Source organism: Dysidea avara, chromosome 13, assembly GCF_963678975.1.
Source record: "Dysidea avara chromosome 13, odDysAvar1.4, whole genome shotgun sequence".
Classification (NCBI taxonomy): domain Eukaryota; kingdom Metazoa; phylum Porifera; class Demospongiae; order Dictyoceratida; family Dysideidae; genus Dysidea; species Dysidea avara.
The window spans coordinates 9,488,014-9,510,864 of record NC_089284.1 but is presented as its reverse complement, the minus strand read 5'-3'; the positions used below and the strand labels follow the sequence as shown (position 1 = coordinate 9,510,864).

The following is a 22,851-nucleotide window of genomic DNA, read 5'->3' as shown; positions in this document are numbered from 1 at the left end:
GATTCCGGGAGAATTCTAAAATTAATGGAAATAGTTTTTATTTAGCATAGCCTTGTGCAGTACTCCCAAAGGATCTCATAAACACTTAGTTTTTAAAAATCCGTCATAGGATGGTGGAGTTATAAGCAATTTTGTCCTGGAAAATAGGCAAAATTTTCTCCGTATCTTTCCATTGAAAATAGTCCCAAAAATGGCACAATTGAATGAATGCTTATAACTGAGCTTTGCAATAACATTTTGAACTTTTGTTTTCTGTTATCAATACCTTAATACATGGACCACAGTGTAACCTTACTTGTAAGACCCTCTGAATAAAGGTCACCTCCATAGAAAGCCACTAAATAGTTGTATGCATTTAGGATCTTGCGGATGGCAAAGCAGCATACACATGGTGAAGTGCAACCACTCTGTAGCAGTCACCTCCACTCAAAAATACAATGTGCATGCAAAGCAAGGAGTTGTACTGTTGATTTATAGTTGCTTATATGATTATTTTTTCTCTTAATGTACAGCTCCTTGACAGCTACCAAAATGGTGCATCAAAGAGATGAGCTATTTGTGGTGCAAATTTGCTAACTTTTAGCATAGTAATATTGAAAACTACATGTACAAAAATGTTCACCTTGGTGTAACTAACATGTGCTAGGTCGTTTCTTGCAAAGAGAACATTACATTGTGGTGGCTATATTGCAAAATAATCTTAAAATTGGCATAAAACTACACACAAACATACTTGTAGTAGAAAACTAACTGCACCATCGTATTCCTTGCCCCCAGAAACCCTAGAAATGATCCAATTGTTTGATCAATCACTCGTACGGCAGCGAATTAATTGTGCCAACTCTCCAATGGAAGATTCACGGAGAAAATTTTATGCAAAATTTACGGAATTCCGGAATCGCTACCTATCGAGCCACCACCCAATCACTGGGTGCTAACATCTTCCAGAGACTGCCCAGTGTTCAGGTACATGCAGTGGTAGGGGAAGGCTAAAGCAAGGAGCATTGACACACATAAAGAGAATTTGGAGAATAGACTCTTCCATTGTGACAGTTATAAATGACAGCTAAACTTGTAATTCAATGTTTACAGGGGCTGGTAGATAGCTGTGAAATGTCTGTTTTATAGGGCCATATAACTGCATACTTACCAACCAGGAAAGAATGCTTGGATGCCAAATATACTTTTTAAAAGAATTATGTTTACACAGAAAACATACCAATTTAGGGCCGCAAAAAGGCAGGTTGTCTGTGATGAGATGGCTTCACCTAATAGCAGTATGCTTTTTAAAGTAGATGTTTGTTTGTCATGTTGGTACTTGTAGTTGTATTTCCCTCCAAGTGGTCTCATTTTGTTGACAATATTAAGGTAAAAGGATAAAACAAGAGTAGCTTTAATTATCTCAATCCAAATATAGTAGCAGAGTAGCTTCTAATCAAGTTACAAATATGTAGCATCCCATTAAAGATATGTTTGTTAACACCAGGAGTCAAATCAAGAGTCGAATGGTGTACTATAGTCTCACCGAGAGCTCTTTTTGTGGTAAGTATTGTTGGAAGTAGCATCATGACTGTTACATGTTATTAATACAATAATAATGATTTCAAGTATAATATATTTAATTCTATGGCAATTAATGGAAATATATTACAGCAATATCTGTTGTAGTAGTAGTATAGCAACTTGCAAGTGATGAGTCCATTCCTTTACAGTGCTGATAAGTGTTCATTGATAATTTGCTATGCTTAGAAGTCATGTATAGCCAGTTCATTCATAAACAGAGCTATGTTAAATTACTGTATCAAACCCTAAAGAAATTAATCTCTCTCTCTCTTACCCTAAATTGCTCTATTACTTAATGCATATGAATACTCTAATCACACAGATGAGAAAATGCTTCCAAGTTCCAACAGTTCTTACATTGGACCAATTGAGGTATATTTGTACATTTTCACAGAGCAGGATCTACAGAATTAACAAGAGTGTAGTATAATGTAAACTGGTGTTGCTCTGGACCAGACAGGGATTATTCTGCATTTCAACAGCTTTTAGTGCTATGTTTCTGATTCCCTACTACACAGGCTTTGAATAGTAAACAACACCTCAGATTCAATTGCAATCACAAGGAGTCTAATATATAAAACTGAGTTTTCCGATGAACTCTTAAGCGTGCTTCATGCATTAAGCTATATCACCTAGGATCATTAGTAGCCTGCATATCGTAGAATTCATCTCTCAAAAGAGAATAAGTCACATATGATAAAACTCGTAAAACTCTATATATATATGATGGATTCTATCTTCAGACATTCACAGCATAACTAGGCTACGTTTATACATTTATGTCACAGTAGGAGTATAAAATCTCAGATATTGACTTAAGTCAGAGGCAAAGCCAAAGAAAAGCTGTGACTATGTACTGTGATTGTAACTGGCTTATGTTCCACTAAGCTTTTAACCTCCTGTTATGCTGCATGGCAACTATGTAGCTTTGTTACTGTATGCTGGTTTAACAACTTATTGTACTGTATGGTAGTAGCAACAACAACCATACAGCTCCTGCAATGTCAATTTAATGAAATAACTATGAATATTATATAAATTGGTAGCTACCACACATTCTCTACACATTTCATGCATCCTGATCAATATTAGCTAAACACAGTCAGGTTAAAATGAGATGGCAGTTCCTGTACTTTATCTAATAGTGAATTACAGGAACTAGCTGTTAGTGACACCTCTGTGACCAAAATTTTACATTACAGTTATGTCACATAGTATTTATAACCATCATGTGTTGTTCGTTTATTAGTCCAGGTATAGGTAGCTGCTAGCTCAAACTAATGTTTAAACTGAATATACAGCAAACACAATGTCAAATTCTGTTTTGGGTGGAGCTGTCATTAACAGTGTATACATGTTATTTTCATCCACCCAGTTTCTCTTTGAAAGTTGTAAACTTTATGAGATTTGATCATCTCAGTCAACATGTGTGTTTATTCAAACCTTCAATATTTTGACACAGCTTTCAAGTGTTTCTAGCTCCCACAGTTTTATATCAGTCTCCTAGAGTGCATTTTACTGTAAACATCTATAGCTGCAATGCAATAAGAGCACTGATTCCATGAACACTAGTATTGATCATAAAAGTTCAAAATCATCATCTGTGAATATGTTGAGCTCATTTTTAGTCATTGTATAGTTTCCACTCTTGCTCCACAACAAAGGTGTTGGTATAAATTTTGCTTTCTCCATGCAGGATTGGATTTGTGGGGTTGTTTGTGCTGCTAAAGCACCCCTCAACATATCTTTGCATAGGAAGCTACAGGTATTGCAAGAAAATAGGCAATGGAAAAACAGAAAGAGGAAGGGCTATAAGTTCTTCTGAGAATCAATGAGAGTTTGTTTAGTTGTATTTTTAGGAGTAGACACCACAACACCCTAATTAAAGAAATATTCTAATAGAACAGTCAACTACTCTAATAGAACACCCAGAGGATTTTATTAAAGCTCTCTGTAAAGTAAAACCTAGTAAAATCTCCTCTGCATAGCCTCTACACTACATTCTCATCACCATTGTGCAAGTTGAAATTATATATCTTCATGTACTGATCAAACTTCTTTACCAGTGCTTTTGAAGAAACATTCCAAACATAACTTTTGGTTAAATGTACGTAGTTAATATTCTTATTTAGCTATACAAACTTGCTGAACTACTTCCATTTAAAGTTATGATTTTAGTTGCTCTGGACCAAACAGGAAATACATTCAGCAGAATTTTAGTGTTATGTTTCTAACTCCCTGCTACATAGGCTTTAGCCTTCTTGCAGGTCCCTAGTTGTATAGTGAATAGTAAACATCAATCACAAGGAGTCTAATTATGAAAATTTTCTCAGGAGTTATCCAATAGACTCTTGGTAAGTGTGTTATGTACGTCAAGCTATGCCACCCAGAATCATTAGTAGCTTGCATGTTATAGACTTGAATTATTTCAAAGGGTACTGTGCCCTATGAATTCTATCCCAGATATTCACAGCATATACTAGATCACAGTAGGAGTATATCAGATATTCACACAAGTCAGGGGCAAAGCCAAGAACAAGTGTAGTTATTCTATAACTACTGTGATGCAACTGGATTATGTTCCACTAAAGTCTCAAACTTTTATTATGCTGAATGGTAATTATAACTGACTTATTATGTTGTTTATTTTTAATGACTCCCTTCACTGGACTGTATTAGTAGTAACAACTACCAGGCACTTAAATAACAGTCAATTACTCTAATAAAGCATTCAAAGAGGATTTAGTAAGCTCTATTACACTGTAATTAGTTAGGTTGCTTAAAGCCAAATTTAAAACTAATGTGGACACAAGTGACAAAAGCACCAAACTTTCTCCACATATGTAGTACAACCTTAACTTTAATTTTTGATAGGATCCATCTCATTCTAAGAAGGGCCTTTCCATAAAAGCATTTATAGTTATGTAGCTGAAGAATTTTCAAAATCAGCAAGCCATATAAGTGCTAGTTTTGCTCTATTTCATGCAAGAGAACGTTATGCAGGGTTAAAGATTAAACCAAGAGCTGATAAACAGTAATATTACTCTCACAAGCTTTATTCAATGTTGACAAGTAATTGTTTCATTCATATATACTGACTGTTACTGGATCTGTACCTTTTCCGTGACACACAAAATTTGACCCATTTTTTGAATTTTGAAGCTTCATAACTTTTTGATTATGGCATATAATAGCCTGAAATTTTCCATGGGTGTAACTACAGTATGTGGCTGCATTCTGGTACTAAGAGCAAGTTCAGTATAAGGAGTCAAGTGTTACATCATTTTGTTTGCTGGTATTTAAAATGTGTGTACTTTTTGCAAATCCAGTCACCTATAGTTTACAGCGTATACAGCTTGTATGATCCACAAACTGTATAGAGAAATTTCTCTATAGTTGCTCACTATGGAAATGAATATACACTGTAATATTTGCAGTAATTAGTTTGTGGTATATAAATGAATATCTCTTACATAATATATTTTATTTATTAAGGCTTTACAGCACAAGTGCTGAAGGTCTGTAGGACACCTGGTTCTACAGCCCGTTCAAGCGTTAATCGGATGGCTGCAGGTTCGAGGCTGCCCAGGTCCAGTCATGGATTTTTCTCCACCTTTTCAAACACACTTTCTGTAACAACTTTAAACAGGCTGTAGGACCAGGTGTCCTACAGACCTTCAGCACTTGTGCTGTAAAGCCTTAATAAATAAATAAATAAATACTGCAGTCACATGCAGATGTCACATCTTATACAGAATTCATTTTGTGCTTGTTTGCAAAGTAGCTATAGCTAGATAACTTACCAGCTTATACTACACCAGCTCTTGTTATTTAGTATGAAAATATGTGTTAGCGCTACATGCATGATTTTGTGTTTATGCTGAAATTGTATGCATGACCACAACAATAAGGTTCTTCATACCATTAACCCAGCAGTGCAGCTATATACCATCTAAGATAAAATTTCTTTACTCAAGTCTCAAGCTGAATTAATGCTAAAAATGTATATTTGTAGTAGTGGATATAATGTATAGGATTTCACCAGGGTTTGTGAGAGCAAAGTGTGGTTTAAGTACAGTATAACCCAGGGATGCAGTCACCATGGATTTTTTTCATGAATTTCCACACAGCTTTCATTATGCAATGGTAGAGTGTAAATGACTAACTACGTACATGTAAATATAATTGCCTTGCTACCAGAGCTTGACTGGACATGCAGGTATGTATATATCAAATGCTATAGTTTTAAAGATGCTTCAGACATATGATGCAATCTGATGAAGTATTGCAATTTTAAGATCAAATTGTAGCAGTGAAAAATAACTTTTAGTATTGCATGTTTACATTCACCATTACCGTGAAACTTAGCAACCAAAGATTACACATAGTTAGCTGTGACATGCTAGGTTAGGATGTAAAGAACACAGAATTGCAATATGTTGTTGATTGGTTAATCAAAAGTGTAGAATTTCAACTATGACGTGTTTGGCACAATTGTATGCATACAATATTGGGTAAGATAGCTGTGCTGAAATCACATGCAAAGAAGAGTTCAACTAGCACAGTGGTCATGGTAATTTTATTACTGTGAAGCAGAACTTTATATTATAGATGACTGTTCCAGCAGTAATAGTCTTTCAAATTCCCACATTCAATAAATCAGTCCTGCAAATATAATTTTGATCATGCAGCACTGATTAGTTTTCAGAAGAGCTTAGTTCTTTTCCTTGCTGTTTTTATTTTTGTTATGGTACGCTTGTTGTATCATAAGTAAACAATTGATGAAATGTACTCTACTAGCTTCTCCTATAAGCAAGTACATGGTTAATTTTCTGAGGGGGTTAACACTCCTAGATCTGGGCCCCTACGCCGGAAATTGTACACTTCAGAGTGAGCTAATCTAAAGATTCCATCTGTCAAAGTACGTACATGCTTGAGGAGAGTGCATATGCACTGCACAACACAGCCTAGGGATACTTGTGGTGGTGGTCTGGTGGATTATTGCATGCTTTAAGTGATTGTGGTTCAAGGGAATGTAAAACGCTGAGTGGAGATGTGCTTATCTTTGTGTTACAGGACTGCCCGACTGCTCTAATAGAGTAATTGTGAATAAAACACAAAAACATAGACATGTGTTGATAAATATTTAAAATTTAATGACATAATTTATAACTTAATGACATCCTTTATAATTTAGTGTCACTTGAAATACTCTAGGTTATTTTAAAGTTTCAAATTACTATTTAAAATGCCAAAATTGCAAAAAGGCATATTTCCGAGCCTTGGATGGCTTCCCAGCATGCATGCCTGAGGTGGATCCTATCAAAAATTTTAATCTAATGTGGTAAGGAACTTACAGAAAAACATTGGTGCTTTTGTCAGTTGTGTCCACATTTTTTTGCTAAGCCCCCTAAGGCCCCTATTTGGTGATTATTAGTTTCTCATCCACCACCCGCATCCTTCTTAAGCTACCGCATGGTAAGCCATTATTTACTCTGCGCATGCTCAGAAGAACCCGTGATACCAAACTGTTATAATATTTGTAGATGAACGCTACAATGCGCTATATATCACCAGGAGAACTGTTGTTTTCCTTAGCAAATTGCTGCAGTGCCAGTTGCAATCGTGCTCTATCGACTTCATCAAAGCAGGCTTTCTGTTGATTGTCGAAAAACAGTTGGCGATCACGAAAAGTAGAATCAGCTGGTAAAGGAAATGTTTGTAGTAAGAAAGAAAGACAATATGGACAAGGTCTGTACATCAGTGTGTTAATAGCCTTCCAACCATTTTAATATATATGATCATGTTTCTTTTAGCACTGCAAACACCAGATCATCCTCTAATAATAAACTCAACCATGTCTACACTTCTAACAATTACACCAGGAACTTCTATTTTAACAGAATATCAAGACTGTGGAATAAATTACCATCCATCGATCTAAGCCAGCCACTATCAGTCATTAAAGTCAACATCTACAAGTATCTACATCAACACTTCACACTTCATTTTTCAGCTGACAATCCTTGTACGCATCATTTTTGTTGCAGATGTAGTAATTGTTATAACGTAGGTTTATCTAGCAATTTCTCGGTACTTTAGTTTTGTAATTAAGTAAATTAAGTTTTAACTTTTTCGGGCTGCCAACACGGGGTTGTTGGTTGACCCTCAATACGTTTACTGTATTGTAAAGTATTAATTTGGCAGATGGAGTGGTTATTGATGAGATATCTTATTGACAGTTGTGACAGATATATTCCTTTTTGCTTAATTGTCATATTTACTGTTGTTTCATTGTGTGTATGCTTTAATGCGTTTTATTTAATAAATAATAATAATAAAATAATAATATTATAAATAATGGCATAATGGTAATACCCTCCCGCCCGCATCATAATAATTAGAAAGGCTGGATGAGAAATTAATAGCTAATCACCGAATAGGGGCCTTATGTCAGGCCAACCGAGATCAGTTTAAAACTTATGAAAATATACACATTTTACTAGCATTTATTACAAATTCACCTGAGACCAAAGCGAACCGAAGTCAAACTAACTGTAAAATAGCATAGATTATATATACTACGTACCTGGGATTGGAAACGGAGACACGTGATCCAATTACTCGTGTACATTTGCTAAAAGCAATCCGCGTTGGAGCGCACCCCCCAAATAACCGCCCATTTTCAAAGTGTTTGAATGGTAGAAGACGAAGGAGAAGGCTTAATATCCAGGTTGAGATACGCCTAAAGCCACTAATACTGGTAGGTTAATAGCTACTTAGGCGCCTACCGGGGCCAGAGATTCGTACCTAGCGAATTCGTTGTTCTGTCGCGTCTAAACCATTTAGCCGATGGACTCAAAAAAGTTATCGGGGGTGTGCAGTGTAGTGGGAGCATTTCAAACCCACAAAAAATGTATACGAGGTTAACATTTAGTTACCCAAGTGGTACTAGCTAAGTAATTATGTCCCTTTCTTAGCTGTTTTGTTCCTACCCCCTCTACAAGAATATGGTAAAACTCTTAAGTGCTTCTGGTCTCAATCATTTGTAAACCGGACGATTTCAGAAGTTAAAATGATAGGCAATTCCATATAGAGTGGTACTGTACAGCTCTCAAACTTGAATAATACTTCAGCTAGTCAAAATATTTATCCAAAGAAGACCTACTAATAGCTACACAGTTTTAACGTTTGATAGTCACATGGAGCACTGATTGAGACAAGTGTACAATGTTTCTGTGTTGGAACAGAAAGTCAATTGAGTGTACATAATGAATGTTGTAATAGAGCATGTTACATCCTACCACCATACTCAATTTCACGGCAGTGGCTGTTTTAGCTACATGTATTCACAGCAACCACAGAGTCTAGATAAGTGACATGTCATACCCAACTCCATTGCTGGATACACACAACCATCCCTCTAACAATATGTTGCAACATACACTGTTGTGCCGTACCGCCATGTTGTTAGTTTATTACTAAGAACAGCCTGAGCTTGGTACAGCATAGAAATTATTCTATAGTCAACTTGTCCACTACAAAAATCCTATCAGTTTCAATGTGAGATGAATCTTTCACAGCAACAAGCACTGTCACTGTATCCTTTGACAAATGGTAGAAAGACACAGCACAGGAAGAGTTTTGTTGACCTACAAAAACAGTCTACATATAAAGATTGAGCTACATTAGCAAATGCAACACTAACATTGTATAATGTATAGTGGAACCTGTCCTGTATAGAAAGGTCACCTCTTGAAATTGGCTAACTTTAATTCCTTTAGTGAGGCAGCTATACACTAACCCAATTGTATAAAGCAAACGTCAAGAAATGTTGGCCTGAAGGTGACCGGCTTAGGACAGGTTCCACTGTACATCAAACACATTGATGTCATGCATTCACAATGCAACAGTCAAAAGAGAGGGAAATCACAGTAATCATATACTACACTGTGCTAAGCAGAGATGCCATGTACGTTTATCACCACTACTCTTGTCACTGCTATGGTACATTCACTTTAAGGTAAGTAGGGCAGGTAATTCTGGACACTTAGCTTGTCCTCAGCAATGGAAGAATCCCACAATGGTTAATTGTATTACAACGTAATATTGTACAAGAAATGCACCATACTTGCAACCATAGCTACAGTTACTGTTACCCCGTCAATGGAACATGCTGTAGTTGTTTTAAGACCGGTACCCATACCGTTAGGCCAGACCACTTTTTTTTCTCTTTGTCACTGGGTAGGGGAGAAATGGTCTGTTTCAAATCCCCATTTGTCTTGACATGTCATGAGGTTACATCACAAGCATGCAGTATTAGTGACCCCGAGTGCTTAAATTACATTATGATAAAACCAGAAGACTTCAATCATTGGTAGATTCTGATACAATTTTAGACACCAACTGGATGGTTCAACTATTTCATTACAATGGAAAGATCCACCAGGCTATACCATCAATGTCATTGTCTCATTCTCCCAAACTCATCACACCAGTAAAATTTCTACTCTAAGGGCTACTTTCCATCTAGAAATGCACTCTAATTTTGTAATTGCATAAAATTTAATTTGTTTTGTAATTTCCCTTGCCATATCACGTGTGCTGTCTGCTCTGTAACAATAACGTACGTACCATTGTGTCTGAGCATGGTCTGAGTAAGAATTCAAAGAACTGGTGACTCCGCCGCTGACCGCCCATTCCTGTAGAGTTCACCTGGTCAGCTAACTCCAAATAATGCCTTCATTTAGTAAACCTACGAAATACGAAATGTTGAGTTAAGTAGCCGGTCTATTAGCTAGCTAGCTATGAACTCACAAGAAGATGAAAAGAATCAACTACTCGCCTGGCTAGGCGCTTCGCTGTCATAAGGGTGCGCTCCAACGCGGATAGTTTGGATAAAAACCGGCGTTTCCAATCCCGGGTACGTAGTATGTATAATCTATGAAAATAGTCACCCAGCACCTTCGTGCGTACTAAGCACCTCTAAAAATAATTATCGTGTTGCTGTTATTAAGACATTCAGAGCCTTTTAAACAGTTTTAAGACTTCACAACCATCTGAAAAGGCCAAAATGGCAAATATCAACAGTGAGACACCACTGAAAGGTGATTATTTGCTGCTTTCTGAACTATAGAGAATATGGTTCTCCCATGCATGCAACCACCTACAACTTACCCTGTTTGTGCACCTCCCCTAGCCAGCTCCTGGATCCGCCCCTGTTGTAGATTATGATAATAACAAGTATAAGAAAGAATTTGGAATTTTAAATTAGATTAGGGACAGTGTATAATGCTGCAATAAAAAGTACTGAAACAAGCTGGATCGGAGGAGTACATAATGTCCAAATGTGACTCATTCTGACAAAGCCGGGCTTATCGCCTATTTAAAAGTATCGAGAAATGCCGGTTTTAAGTATTTAGTGTGTTGTAGCTCGCCAATGGTTGAAGCTATGTGTACCCAGTGTTGGGAGTAACGCGCTACTTATGTAACGCGTTACGTAATTATTACTTTTGTGGTACCTAAGTAATATAACGAAATACGCTATAAAAACAGGTAATATAACTCAAGTTATTTTACTTACAAATGTAACGCGTTACCTAAGTAATATAGTTACTGTAACGAGTCTAATATTACATTATATTATTACTACAAGTAACGAAGTTACTAATCTCGTTAGTTATCCTCAAGTAACGCCTAGCCACAACAAAGTAACGAAGCCTACTGAATGAAGCTTTTTCACCAGCTTCTTACTTATAACCAATTGTCCAACAACGCAATCATGTCACATGATAAGGTGGTAGTTTCACACGTGACAGCTTAAGACTGTGGACACAAAGTAATATAATATGTAATATTATTATAGTTACTTTATTTTATGGGGTAATATGTAACTGTAACTTAATAGTTCAGTTGCAAGTAATATGTAATATGTAACTAGTTACTTTTAAAAAGTAACTTGCCCAACACTGTTTATTGGTACAGGTATAGGTGACTGCTAGCTCAAAATAATTGTTAAACTGACAAACACAATATTAAATTTTATTTTGGGTACAGCTGTCAAAGCAGTGAATACATGTTTTTATCGATCCATCAAAGTTATGAACTTTCTGAGATTCGATCATCTCAGTCAACATGTGTGTTTATTTTCAAACCTTCAATATGTTGACACAGCTTTCGAGTCTTTCTAGCTCCACAGTTTTATGTCGGTCTCCTAGAGTACATTTTAATGAGATTCTTTGAAGTGCTTGGACATGTACATATGAAAGGTTGCTAAACATCTAGTAGCCGAAATGCAATAGGAGCACTGATTCCATGAACACTGATAAAAAGTTCAAAATCATCACGTGTGAATACGTTGAACTCATTTTTAGTCATTGTATAGTTTCCACTCATGCTCTGCTGCCTCTGCAACAAGGGTGTTGGTATAATTTTGGTTTGTGCAGTTTGTGGTGTTAAAGCACCTCTCAAAACATTTACTTTGTATAGGAAGCTACAGGTATAATCACATCAAGAGTTAATAATAGTGGGAGGGAACCCTCCCAATAACTCTTGATCATAGGAAATACAAAATGGAAAGAGCAAATGCAAGAGGATTCTTCTAAGAATAAATGAGAGTTTGTTTAATTGTACTTTTAGGAGTAGATACCACAACACATTATAACTTAAAGCTGATTAATAAATATTCTAATAGAGCAGTCAACTACTCTAACAGAACACCCAATAAAGCTCTCTGTAAAGGAAAACCTAGTGGAATCTCTTCTGCATGACCTCTGCACTACATTCTCTTCACCATTGTGTAGATTCAAGTTGGAATTATCTACCTTTCATTTACTGATCACAATTCTTTATTGGTGCATACTTTTGAATTAAGAAACATTCCAAACATAGCTTTTGGTTAAATGTTTAATGTTCTTATTTAGATATACAAACTTACTATCACATTAATATTATAGCAATCTATTGAGTTTTGGACCATTAAAATATTCAAGGTCTGTCATGATCAGTGGATGAGGGTTGTGCCCTCCAGATCCCCACTGCTGGTAATCCTACTGTTGAACATCCCTTTTGGAATATCTTGGCTACACCAATGGCAAGTGGCCATGGCTTCTTGTGTTATTTGTACATAACTAGCTGTTTGTGACACCCCTTTGTCCAGCTATGTATAAATACATTTTTGTGCAATGCATTATATCGTGTGTTGCAATTGTTTAATAGTTTTATTTGTCCAGGTATAGGTAACTGCTCAAACTAATGGTTTAACTGCCGAATATACATCAAGTACAATATCAAATTCTGTTTTGGGTGGAGCTGTCAAAACATTGCATACATCATCCATCCAGCTTCTCTTTCAAAGTTATGAACATCATGAGACTTGATCATCTCAATCAACATGTTTGTTTTTCCTTTTATTTTCAAATCTTCAACATGTTGACACAACTTTCAAGTATTTCTAACTCTCACAGTTTTATGTCAGTCTTCTAGAGCACATTTTAATGAGGTTTTTTAAACATATGTATGAAGGTTGCTAAATTTCTGTGGAGTTGATCCATGAACATTGAAATAAAACTACCTTTAAAAACATTGAAGTCATTTCTTAGTTATAGCATGAAACTTGCCACATAGTTTGTATGTATCATAAAAGTTATTTTGTGATAGGAGCCACCTCAAATTTGACCTTTGGTGACCTTTACACCTGGATCAAAATGAGGTATAGCATAATGGAAATAGAAGTTATTGTTGCTGGTAACAAATTAACGGAAAGGTGATCTTAGGATAAGCAGTGCTGACTCATGTAATAGTTGGGCTAGCATGCAGGATCAGGGGTAAGCACATACCCAGAATAATATACGTACATGTAATGGTGAGTACATATGCTAAGTACTAGTAACCATGAACTACAGTGAATGACAACAGGTAAGAGTGGGTAGTAGTAGGTAACAGTTCGTAGGCAACAGTGGACAACACTATGCAACAGTGGGTAACACTAGGTAACAGTGGTTGGCAACAGTAGGTAACAATGGATATAACAATAAGCAACAGTGAGTAACAGTTGGCAACAGTGGGTAACACTATAGGTAACACTACTGTGATAATTTTCATACAGCATTAATTTCTGTAAAAAAATTGCAGCATTATAAATACATAGTATCCACAGAATTCAGCTCTTGATCTCTTCCTCCTTTCTGCAGTAAAGAAAAAGACAAGTGAAAGAAGCTCCAAAGCTGGCCACAAGCCGGCTTTGGAATATACAAATACAAAGAGAGGTAACAGTAGGTAACAATAGGTACCAGTAGACAATAGTGATTAACAGTTGGTAACAGTATATAGGTAAAAGTGGGTAACAGCTATTACCTACTGTTACTGACTGTTACCTACAGATCACTATTGCCTATTGTTGCCTTATGTACTTAGCCCTGATCCTGTACACTTGTATGACTAAAATACTGCTCGCTTTAAATTATCAATGCATACTTTCTGTTACCCTGTGGTTACTGTAACCATAGATTATGCTGTAACCAGCAACAATATAGGTTCAATTTCCATACCTCCAAATTTCTAGCATTATGCAGTACCTCATTTTAAGCCACATGTGCAAATTTAATGCTTTAAAATGGTCAGCTTTTCATCTGTCTCACCTATACATGGTTCAAAATTTACAAACTTGATGTCAAATTAGTGCTCTTGCTCTGAAGAGTACACTAACATTTAAAGAAAGTCCATAACTTTTACTATTCCAAATTTATAGCCATTTATAAGAGCAAAAAGTAGCCCACCCATGCACATTATGCAATCTAGTACTTATACATAGTACAGATAACACTTAATTCTTATTGTTTTACTGTGATTTAATATCATGTACTACTCCAGCTTGTTTCAGTTACTTTTTATCGATGTGTTATGGTCCCTACTCTAGTTGAAAATTCCAAACTTTTCTGTGTACTTGCTTGTTAACTTTTTTGGAAATAATTATTATGCTGGTGAACCCACGCATGCTGCATCTGAAATGGTGCCACGCGTCCCAATTATCATCTGAAAAGTGAAGTATCCATTATGCTTCATTGTTAGCTATGTTCAACGTGCTACGCAGCATTTTGAATCAAGAACTGTTCGAAAAAGCACCTCTGCAATCCACGCATACCAAAAGAAAGAAATGGTGCTGTACACCCCAGTTATATCAATTATCTGAAAAGTGAAGCATCCATTATGCTTCTTTGTCAGCTATGTTCAACCCGTTACACAGCAGTACAAATCAAGAACTGTTTGAAAAGCACCTCTGCTATCAAAATAGCCACTATGAAAATACGGACGATTTCCATTACGAAGGGAAGCCATCACGTGCTACCGCCAAATCAACACTTTTCAGGAAAGATGGATGGGACACACAGGAGAACACCGGTAAGTCCATGAAGAATGCACTGTATGTACAGCGGTATGCCAAAAGGCACCTGTCAGGCTGAAGCGACGTCGAACAGTGCAAAATTCAAGCCTGTAGCCTTAGCCATTATCGAGTTACGTTTGTCTGAAGGCATCAGTCAGTTACTCAGTCAGTCAGTAGAAAATTCCATTAAATAATTTTTTTTTTTAAATTCCGTAGCGACTTGATGAAAGCATTTCAGGTCGATCTGAAAACTCGTTTGGGCTTAGTTTTACCTAACCAATACTGCCTCATTGTCGTCAGGGAAAACTGAGGCTGGTTTTTGGGTAATGTTATCCCATGGGCCACGCCTACTCCCTTGTGGTCCCTACTATACAGTACTATCATACTGTATAATTATTAGATGCTGATTTAGATATATGTGATATCATTTACAATTGTAAGGTGGAACCTGTCTTACAGTGGCCACCTGTGTTAAGAGACCATATCTCTATCAAGAGATAAGTAAAATGCACTACATGCTTGTCTATATATATAAGATAGAACTCATGGCTAAAATAGTGCTAATGTCTTTGGGATACAAAACAGCCAGTAGCTACATTTAAGCATGCAGTATATTTTAGCCGTCACCCTTCTCCAATGTTACTGGCTAGTGGTATTTACACTATTGAAAATAAACTGCCAATTCCGGTCCCTACTAGCATATTGCAACCCTATTGACGTAATAATATTACACACTATCAGTAAACTCTACAACTTTTATATACTAAGTTACTATATTCCAGGCAATTATTTTAAAATGTAAAACCACATAATATATAAGTCGCCTATTTCAATTTTGGACAAATATTTTGATTTATGAACCTGCACCATGACCAATACCTGTAGCTACTGTATGAGCAATAATCAGTTTTATCTAGTTTAGTTGCTATTTACAATCAATCGCATTTCCTTCTACATGTACTGGGTTATCACCCATTTTGACACTCCTATATAATTATTATGAGATTATAATACAATATTCGTAACATGTATTTTACTTTAAAATGGCACTGAATAAAGATCAATGTTGTGATTTCATAAAAATTGTAGACATGCAGATGTGAGTTACTTATGCCGAATAACTAAGTGAAACTTCTACAATCCAATGCTGAATGGAGCAGAAAAGCTGTGTGGAGATGTTTGCTTTAACTACATAAGAACAATGCAGGGGTGTACGCAGGAATTTTGAAAATGGGTTTCCACTACAGCTAAGTGACTCTTATATTAGAGTAGTTTAGATTACCTGACTGCTCTATTAGAGTATCTCGATCTTTTCACCAAAATCATAATTCAGAACAATGCTATAAGGGTTGCTATCATGTTCACACTATTATTTCACTAAGATAAAAGTTTAAAATGTGTGCTGTTCCATTAAAGATTCCAGATTCTGGAAACCTGAAGTTTCAATTTTTTAATGTTTCAAGTGGTGTGTAAAATCCAAAGGGGTTTCCTGAAACCCCCCTTGGTACGCCCCTGCAACGTTTTGTACTAATATACTGAGCTGCGGTAGTCTCAAATATTTTTCAGTGATAGATGCTAAACATTAGTGATGCTATATTTGTGAGTACATATAGATCAAATGTAGGAACCCAAATCTACAGCAGAAAACTACAGAATACAAGCAACACTATGATGATTCAATCCAGAAAGCTTAATCAAAATGTGTGAATTCATACAAAAACAGTAAATTTAGTGAATCAAGTTTCAAATTTGTGAAATTCACACAGATTGTATCTCATACATAAGCCCACCATTGACCTGGGTAATATGTACTCCATGGTAGTCTATTGATCTATCCCTCAGTATCATGCCCACTATGTGTATATTTATAACTTAACTGTCATACAGAATAAGTATTGAATAGTAAACCTTCTTTTTGTATTATTTCAAAGTTGTGCATGGGTGGGAGAAAATAGTGGCATGTTTTTAATTATCACAAAAATGTAAATTTAGATTAGAGTAGGCTGTAGACTTTCTGTAAAAAAACAAGTTATTCTTTAGGGGAAAAGCTTTCATTTGACACCAAGTTTGTGGATTTTGAATCATGCAAACATTAAATAAAGACAAAACTGACAGTTGTTAACATTGAATTGCCTGTAAAGGTCACCAAAGGCCAAATCTGAGGTGGCTCCCTATCGAAAAATAATCTTTAATCGCCATACACACAAACTTTTTGCCAAGTTTCATGCTTTTATCCAAAGGTACACAAAAATACCTTTGTAAAGGCTTAGAACCCTGACTATTATTGTACATTTTCCATTCATACTCTGCAACAAGTAGGTTGCTATATATATATATATATATGTGCAAAATTTGTTTTCCATGCAAGGGAGGATTTACAGGGGTTACTTTGTGGTGCTAAAGCACCCCCTAAAACTGTCAAAACAGTGCATACATGTTATTTTCATCCATCCAGCTTCTCTTTCAAAGTTATGAACATCATGAGACTGGATCATCTCAATCAACATGTTTGTTTTGTTGTTTTGCTTTTTTCACTGAAGTCTTCAACATTTTGACACAACATTCAAGTCCTTCTAACACTCACAGTTTTTTATGCTGGTCTCCTAGAGTATTTCTTTAAAGTGCTTGGACATATGTCTAGGATGCAATTAGGAGCACTGATTCCATAAGCACTGACCTGTAAAAGTGTTTAACTCCTTTTTGGTCATTGCACATTTTTCACTCATGCTTTGCAACAAGAGGGTTGCTACAAATTTTGTTTTCCATGCAGGGGAGGATTTCCTCAGAATTTTTACTTTGTATAGGAAGTTAGCAGAAGCCATACAAGTATAAATGCAAGCATAGGCAATGGAAAAATGGAAAGAGCATCAGGAAGGCCTAAACTCTTCAATGAGAGTTCGTCAACAGTTATGGAGTAGGCACAAAATTAATTTTAAATACTACACAGTCAACTATAAAACATAAGAAGAGTAAAGTTCTGTTAGGAAAAAGACTATTATGAAATGGAATCTCTTCTTCATGGCTCTCTGCACTATTTTTTCTCTGAGCTATGCCCCAGGACCACCTGCTTCCAGAGATTCCATACCTGAACTTTCCTCTTTTAAATAACGGGTTTCGTTATGTAGACATCCTACGGATCACGTGATCACTTTTAAACCACAAAAATGACGTTACACCGGAAACGCTGGTCGAATCCGTAAGCGCCTATAGGCGTTTTTGCGTTCTTATTTCTTATTACTGTGCTCTGTTTAAAGAATAAGAGGCGTCTGAAACTTCTGTCTGACACGGTGAAATGGTTGATTGATGCAAGGATGAAGGCATATGACAGGTAAACTTTAAAGATATTAAATGTGTGCACTCACACACCAACTACACACAGCACTGAAATTTCTACACCTTTGAACAGAGCATGTTCAGCCTTGACATCCTGGTGGCCAACACTGAGGCTTAGCAACTATTAGTGCAATGCCATGTAATACAGAGCGTGCATTGATTTTGGGGTTATGCAGTTGGCAACGTAATTTTGTACAGGCAAAAACTTTAACAGGAATAACAAACAACTGTACTCACAAAATAAATTAATCGGGCCATTCAACATGCAATTAATTCTAGTACCAGCACTGGTTTCAGGGTACCGGGGGCTTACATGTGTAGTAGGTTGAGTTCATTTGAGAAGTCGTGTGATTTTGCATGACCACTTAACGATAAGGTGATGTTTAATTGCAATCAGCCAGTCTAACAGTTCAATACTGATCCAAATGTCAGTTGATCAGTTCACCCACAACAAGCCAATTGTCACTTTAGGGAATTAGCAAATGGCCAAGTTAATTTGAATATGCGCTCAGCACCTGTACACTCTATTTGTAAAGTCTACGTGCTGATCATGAATGGCTGGACAATATATTTTATGCATAACTGTGGCCACTGGGTATTGGACATGCAGAGGAGGTAGGACATGACGTCATGATAATTGCATGATGTGGGCCGTACTGTACATTTTGCCAATAGAATGTAGTTCTAGTTCACCTCAAAGTTTAGTGTTGTAATTGTCAAAAATGATAATTTACTAATGTAGAAATTGTTTTATCTACTGAGCTTTATTAAGCTCCAGTGATCTTATGGTGAGTTTTGCAATAGCGCATCATTCATACTTGTGTAATTGCTCATTATACTAGTTACCGTTAAGAGTTAATGTAATCGACCTCGGCGTATACAATGATGCTATAAGCTTGGTACATTGGTTTTCCATTATATAATTATCATCAGAATTCAATTCAATTACATAACGTTTCACTGAAATCACATGCGTTATGACATCATGTCCTACCCCCCTGTTAGACATGTGTGTAGGAGTTCCACTGCGAGTGTGGCAGACTTTTCCATTGCAAGGGATCTCGTCCTGCACCAGTGATACTGTGTCAGGTTATGGTTGTGCCAGGTCCAGTTCTTCAGGTCCATTACACAGCTATTGTCAACTGACAGGCCGTTCAGGGTGTGCACGCAATCGAAGGGTTGCAGGTTCATTGCTTGGTTATGCCCAGTTTCTGTTGTTGTTTCCTTAAGCAAGAAAGTTAACTCACATTGCTCCAGTATATCCAACTGTATAATAGGGGGCCTGGTGTCAACTGGAGAAGTAGCCTACCTAGCTGTAACATCAATGGGTACCTGGGGAAGCAAATACCAACCGTTCATGCCTCACATACAGGTGAAGGCCAAGGTGGGACTTCATGCACACACCTTCACTTGTGAGACATGGTATAACCTCCTGCAATCCCCTGGAGGATATGCCAGAACTGACTCCTAGCACCTGGGTAATGCACTCTGGGTAGGCGTGACCATACCAGCATGGTAGCCAACTTTGCTTTGTGTAGTGTGTGTGAGTGTGAGTGTGTGTGTGTGTGTGTGTGTGTGTGTGTGTGTGTGTGTGTGTGTGTGTGTGTGTGTGTGTCTGTCACATGTTGTAATTTGTACGCCTCCAATGGTTGTTATTCTTGTGCTTAAGGTTGAATGGTTAGCTAGTTGGTTGGATAACTAGCTCAATGTTATTGTTCCTCTTTTTCTCTAGCTATATGTGTGTCAATGCTGGCGTCAACCACTGGGGTGGGATTACTACAGCTCACTTGTCATCCGTGGAGTGGTGTTGGATTTTTCATGGAATATTTGAGGATCAGGTGAGCTCATGTGTAATTACAGATTTTTTGTTTTTGTTATTATCATTCTGTGTTGATGAGGGGTTACTGTTATCAGTGCTGTTGGTAGAGTAGGTGTCTGGTCTCCTTGTCCCTTTCTATCCAGTTGAGACCTTGTGGGTAGACACATTTTAGTCTGTTTATCCATAAATTCTAATGTTAGATCTATTCGTTGCTGAGGTCTATCTCACCTATTATTTGTACTCTCATGTTGTGTTTGCATTCTCCTTTTCTGGTATTTGTGTTGTCAGTACAAAATGGGTCAGATTGTTCAGTGATTTGTTGTCCCAATTTTGTTAGTTGTGTGTTTGTATTTAATTTCTTGTAGTGCTCATTGATGAGCCAGTGGAGTGGTGTTTACACACATGTTCAATATAGTAGTACATTTTACATGTCAGCAAACAAACTGATATTACAGATGACTCTTTGTAGTGATTAAGTTTCTCTTTATTATATCAGATTGTAGCCAAATACCATAGCTTAAAATTCACTTACTGAAAATTCTTTGGCAATATAATGCATTGATAAAATAGTATCAATATTCAAAATTTTGCATGTGTAAAAGCAAATTTTTGCAAATCCAGTTACATAAATACGTAAATTGGTAATGGAATAAAGACAGACAACATGTAGTAACTAACAGTTCCACTGGGTCAGGTAATAAAATTGCAAATAGCCATCTTGAATCCAATCAGAAGAGTACTACGTAACAGGACTTTTAAGGGGGTTGGCCAGAAATTGTAAACTTGAAATTGTCACAGTAGAACAAGTGGTATAGGGCATCATGCAGCCTGGCGATTGGAAGGTTCCAGGTTGATTCCCAGGGTGGAATTCACTGCTACAATTGTTTTCTTGAGCAAGAAACTTTACTTCAATTGCTCCAGTCACCCAGCTGTAAAACTGGGAACATATTGTCTATTGCATCATCAGGGAAGAGCAGCTTACTTGGCTGACGCTGTCATCCCTGAACAAAAAACATATATGTAGACCTATGTCTGAATCCTTAGGGGTCAGTACTATGATTCTGTACCACTAACACTGCATGGTTTTAAAGTTTTCTATGTGCATAGTTTTTCTAGTAACCATATGTATGATAACACTCAAATTTAATGGCATATGCAACAGGGTTGTACAATGCCTCATTTACAGAAAAAATTAAAGCAACTATGCCCGCACATGCAATTGCTACAGTTAGCTATAGCCCTATAAACAAGAACAACATTTGGAGAGAATGCAAAAATTACTTTGGGTGTAGTCCATAGTGAAAGAAATACACAGTAACTATACTGTACACAATGTAGTAATTTATGTAGCTAACATTCGAGATTAAAATTGCATGTTTCATGACTACATGCATTATTTACTACAAAGTTAAAATACAGTGAAGTATGTTTGCTATTAGGTATCATTCAATTTCAACACATACGACATAAAGTAAAGGAACAGAAGCAAGTTAAACCAATGTAAGCAGGACCTTGTAACCTTACAATCACAACTAGATTACTACAGGGGCAGGTAGGAGAGCTAATATACTTGTTAGCTATATACTATACATTTTATCTTTTTAGAGTAGATTATGGAGCAGTCCTTGCTGGTATTCCAAGTGATTTTGATGAGCTATGCCATAAATTGTGCTGTCTACAATGTTACACCTGATGATGACCGTAACCTACAACACTACCTACTAAATACAACCAAATACTTCACCTCTAACACTCAACTACTCTTCCTACCAGGACTACATCACCTTCATACTAACCTCATCATACAAAATGTCCACAACATTTCACTCATTGGTAGTACAACTAATGGTACAACACCAGACACAGTCATCCAGTGTGACTCATCAGTTGGTATTGTAATAAACAACATTACTTCATTGACAATGAAGAATATAACTATCCAAAACTGCATGGCTCAGCGTGGTTCACAAAGAGCAGCAATCATTATTACTCAGAATAGTTTTATACAAATACACCATGTTCAAATATGTCAAGTCAGCAAACAACCTTCTCTTCTAGCAGTAAACATTCTTGGTGATTCTTCCTTTAATAATATGATGTGCAATGGAATACATCTGTATTACTACGACACAGAAATAGTGTCAAAGAACCATACTATTTTATTGAAACATCATAATAGTAAATATGGAATACGTGTCTATATGTTTCAGCACACCTATAGAATCACATTAAAAGTATCAGACATATTTGTACAATATCTGAAACTGACTACAGTTTTACATGTGATATCTAACAATACAGTTAATATTAACAGTGTGTTCATTGAAAATTGTCAAGTTGAGCATAATTACAACATCAATGAAGGTCTGTTTTATCTAAATAATGTGAGCACCCATTTCAGTAATTGCAAATTTGTACACAACAAAAGGAGTACAATTTTGACAGTTAAGAATGCCAGAAATATGTCAATGATTCACTGCATATTTCAAGCCAATGAAAAGTATGATCACCTTATATTTGTTGAAAATACTTTAAATGTGCTTATCAAGGATAGTTATTTCTACAACAATAGTGGACAAGTTATTATAACAGTTAATCCTCTAAAGTACTTAAAGGCAATGTTGCTAGCTGATATATTAACTGATGTTATTATCCAAAATGTTACATTTTCTAACTTGATTGCAAAGCCATGTATTTTAAAGCCAGTGCTTAGTATATTTGAATTTTTAAATGCAAGGTTACTTTTGATGGATCA

The 22,851-nt window shown here is 36.4% G+C and overlaps 2 long non-coding RNA genes across 3 annotated transcripts; one reads left to right on the top strand and one right to left on the bottom strand.

Moving 5' to 3' along the window:
• Window positions 1-9,013: 9,013 nt before the first annotated feature.
• LOC136243039 (uncharacterized) lies at window positions 9,014-10,516 on the bottom strand. 2 transcript variants are annotated; one of them, XR_010694720.1, is made up of 3 exons: window positions 10,381-10,516; window positions 10,198-10,318; window positions 9,014-9,228 (listed from the first exon to the last, which is right to left on the bottom strand). It is a non-coding gene; the product is annotated as an uncharacterized lncRNA (long non-coding RNA). The 2 variants fall into 2 exon arrangements; XR_010694719.1 differs by having other exon boundaries at window positions 9,020-9,215.
• A 7,671-nt stretch (window positions 10,517-18,187) lies between these two features.
• Window positions 18,188-22,396, top strand: LOC136242991 (uncharacterized). Its single transcript, XR_010694692.1, has 4 exons — window positions 18,188-18,272; window positions 20,010-20,115; window positions 21,536-21,648; window positions 21,702-22,396. It is a non-coding gene; the product is annotated as an uncharacterized lncRNA (long non-coding RNA).
• The last annotated feature ends 455 nt before the right edge of the window (window positions 22,397-22,851 follow it).